Genomic DNA, 4,362 nt, shown 5'->3' with positions numbered 1-4,362 from the left:
CTCAGTGTACAGGGGTGAGGCAATGACCTCAGGCTTAAGGTGAGGGCTAGGAAGCCAGAGAGTTTCCTCTGCTTACAACACCAAATGGGCATGATGGGGGCTTGATTTAGTGGAAATCCTCTCCCCCTTTCATCCCTGCAGCACTGGGCACAGAGGGGGTGAAGAACTCCTGGAGCTGCGGAGGATGGGGGAGCAGATGTGGACTGGGAAGGCAGAACTGATATGGAGGCTTGGTGTGCATAATTCATTATTGGGGTGGGGGTCTGGCCAATGTGGGGCACAGAATTAATTAATTACAATTTTGGGTTTGGGAAAAGCTGGAAGCCCCATGGCATCAGACAGCTAGTGAGAGCTCCGGCAGCGGGGGGCAAAACCACCTTATTCAATAAATATGGGAGAGTATGCAGCAGTGTAACACACGCATGCTCCCGCGCAGGTGCACACACACGGGATGGGCAGGAGTTCAAAAATCAAAAGACAAACCAAAAACCGCAACATAATCTTTGGGGGAAAAAATCATGATTTTTTGGGTCTGTCTCATGAGATTTTAGAGTCTACCTCATGCTTTTTAAACTTTTCTGTCAGCTGTCAATTCTGAACTATATTTATTTTTCCAGAGTGCTCTGTACACATCAGTCCTCACAATAACCCATTTATATTATTATCCCCACTGTACAGATGGTGGTGCTGAAATACAGAGGAGATTAAGGGACTTGCTCAAAGCTATATGTTGAATCAGTGTCAGAACAAGGATTACACTTCAGGTTCCTTGCTTCTAATGCCATGATCCAGTTTCTAGGCCATCCTCCCTTGTCTCATGTTACTCCCTTCCCCAGTTGAGCATCTCCTCTATTATCTGAAAAACTATCTAGCCATAGTTAGTGTGAGATCCTTTTCCTCGTTCATTTCAACCATATAAAACAGCTTGCCTGTATCTCTGCCTTGGCTATTCATTTTTCTTAATATCTCAGCTGACAATTTATCTTTTCCTCCTTTTTCTACACCTCTGAATTTCTCTCTTCCTCGTCTATTATTAATCCCTAGAAAGTGGTGTGTGTGTGAGTATGTGGGGGGATAGATACAGCATGTGCATTTAAAATAAAAAAGCCACCTTTTCATTTCTAGAGTGGCTATTATTGGAAGATTTCAAACTATATTATAACATCAGGTAAATAGGTATATTCAGGTATATTCAGGTATAACATCAGGTAAATAGGTATATTCAGGGATCATGACTTCACCCACCACTTAAATGCAGTCAGTTCGGGCAATACATCCTTTGGATAGATTGTGATTTACTATGGCAAAACTAAAGTTTGGTACACAGAGTGAAATTTTGTAGTATTGTAATGGTGGGAGCTTGGATCATAGTCTCTCTCTCATGTTGCCTTCAAGGAGCTGGTCTCTTCAGTTCTTACACCTGGCTAGTAAGATTTGGTTCACTCAGCTCTGGAATGGTGCACTTTGCTCTTCAAACCATTTGCAGTGGGACGCCCCAACCTGTGGGAAACAACCTACAAGTGGGTTGATGAGATCAAACCCCACCTGTTGAGGAAAAAAAAGTAGCGAAATCCCACAGTTGCTAGGACCCAACAAGACTGAAGGTGGAAGAGAGAAGGCACTAAGACTTAAGCTGGACTACACTGGGGAAATTGCCTCAGAAATTCAAGCCAGTTTTAAAACTTCTTGGAGCCAAAGTGTAGCTCAGGCGTCAGGCAGTCTGGACTGCTTTTACTGAGCTGATTTTAGGATTACATTCAGTAGATTTTTAAACCAGTGTAATAGAAACAGCCAGGTCAGGCCATCTGGAGCCTGATCTACACTATTGCTTCAACTGGTTATAAAATCAGTTGAGCTGAACTGGTTTTAAAACTGGTTAGAATTTTGGGATAAGCTTCCCCAGCATAGACCAGGCTAACAAAGTTTAACAAGGCTGAGACCAAGGTGCTGGTAAGTTTTCAGAGCAAAAGAATGAGATAGAGCTTGTTTCTCTCTAGCTTTTCATCTCTGGAATAATTTGTTCATACCACATACACCCCCATCCCCATTGGCACGGGTGCTCATTTCTGCGAGTGCGTGCCAGTGTGGCGCTGGAAGCTGTTACTGTATTGGGACAGGAGTGATCTAGGATTAAGAGCAGGGAGATTTTGCTCTTCTATAAAGGCAGCCTAAGGAACGTGTGACAGAAGGAATACATACCTCTTAGCTTCTGGTGATTTGTGCTTTGATTTTTAGTTAGAGGTGTCATTAGAACACCTCGAACCATATCCGCTTAGCCCCATAGTACAGTTACTCGTCTGTGCACATTGAGTTTATTTCTTCTACACTGTATATGAACAGACAGGCCTATTTTCCTCCCATGTTGTAACATGTGTTACACAAACAGGGTTAATCTAGTCTCTGACTCCAGCTCTGGTTAGCAGGTGTGTGTATGACATGATGTCAAACCACAGCCCCCTTCTTCCATGCAATGTAGACTAAACAGCTTCTCCATTATTGTTCTCTGGTAACTAAGCAACCATCAAGTCTCTGCCTGGCCAGAATAAATAAATGAAATTATACATATCTCTGTATAATAAAGAAATCAGATAAGACTTAGCACTTCTCTGGCACCTTCCACCTGAGCTCTCAGACATATTAATATTCCACCCCCATTTTACAGGTCTGAAAGCTAAGGCACAGAGAAGTGAAGTGGTTTGCTCCAGGTCACACAGTTAGCTCTGTGGAATACAACAGGAATATTATCCAGGAATTCTGCATCTCAGTTCCCTGCTCTATGTTCCTGCCCCAAATCCTTCCCTCAGCGACAAAGGCCTGCAATGCAAACAGCAGCCTAGTATCTCTCCCTCCTTCTTCCACCCATCTATTCTTCTTTTTCTCCCTTTTCTGACCTTCCTCCTTGCCTCTTCCTCCACCATTACCTCTTTGCCACCCCCCCATCTTCCCCATCTTTTCCTCACTGCCTCCATCTCCTACTGGTCCTTTTCCTTTCCACCCCCTATCTCCTTTGTCCCCTTCGTCCTCTTATGTCCTTCCTCTCTCCCTTGTAACATTCCTCCACTTTTGTTTTCCTCTCAAATGCCTTCATATACCCATCTTCCTGCTTCTCGCCTCTCTTCACCATCTTCCATCCTTTCCTACTTCCACCCCTCCTCCATCCTTCTCTTTCCTCTCCCTCCTCCCATAACCAGCATTTACAGAACCTGGCAGAATTGCAAAAAAAAGGATAATTCCAAATGGAACAGCTGGTGTGTCTTCTGAGTTGGGAGTGAATACGGGACAACGTGAAAAGCACTTATTAAAAATGAGGTGAAGGCGGGGGAGGAACCCAACTGCAAGAGAGGCACAAAGATGGCATAGTAAAAAAGCTGCTGGATTTTGTTGCTTTCACAGTCCATCTCTTTTCTCCTTCCTCACGCTTCATCCCACTGCCTAGTGCTGCACACACCTGGGAGAAAGCGGCATAGTAGCAAATAGTACAAGATGGTGGGAGCAGACTGGAAGATGCCCTCCCTTCTCTCTGTTGGTATCTATTTCTTCACATACCAGTTACAGAATGGAAAGTAGCAGTCTAAACTTACTAAGCACATGGGTACTTTCCAAAATGGCTCAGTCCTGCCTGGAAGGACTGGTTTCCAGAGTGAGGGGAGAGTACAATCCCCATGTCTGTTCAGTCCTTGGTCTCTCTGCAGAGACCATCAACAGCAGGGACCAGCTAGTCCAGCTTGTGCTAGTGCTTTTTTATGCTATAAAACATGTATATTAGTAATTGGATCAAGACCATCAACTTATTTCTTATAGAGTAAGAATGTGGTTCTCAAGCCTTGTGAAGCAGAGGGCCCTTTTTCTATTTTTGGTGGAAAAAATAAGTATAATTTCTCCTGTCAAATGTCTTTGTGCAAGAACTCTGGGTCAGACCTTGGCCCCTACTCTGGCAGTGCAAAGCATCTGGAAAGCTGGAAGATCTGCCCCCCTACCCCCGGATTTTTTAAGTGTGGGGGAATCCTGCAGTTGCATAAAACTGTTGAAGCAGCACCTGTGCCACAGCACCCTGCACAGAAGACATGCCCAGGAGAAAGGGCACATGGCCACAACATCTCTATGCACTGCCAGTCCCTTGCTACTGTGACACATAAACCCCTCAGTGCCAACTGGTCAGGGGGTTACAAGTATACCCTGACCCTGGTATGTACATTCTGATTCACCAAGGAATGTCATAGGAGGCTTTAAACAAAGCCAGGGCCACACTAATTTTTTATATCATTATGAGATGGATGTACAGATACTATGTAAGAAGTTATGCATGGATGCTGAAAATATATTCCTGAAGTCTGTTACAAGGCTGAACTGACACATAAGTTT

This window comes from Mauremys mutica, chromosome 1 (genome assembly GCF_020497125.1).
Source record: "Mauremys mutica isolate MM-2020 ecotype Southern chromosome 1, ASM2049712v1, whole genome shotgun sequence".
Classification (NCBI taxonomy): domain Eukaryota; kingdom Metazoa; phylum Chordata; order Testudines; family Geoemydidae; genus Mauremys; species Mauremys mutica.
The sequence above is the reverse complement of the archived record's forward strand: the minus strand, read 5'-3'. Positions refer to the sequence as shown.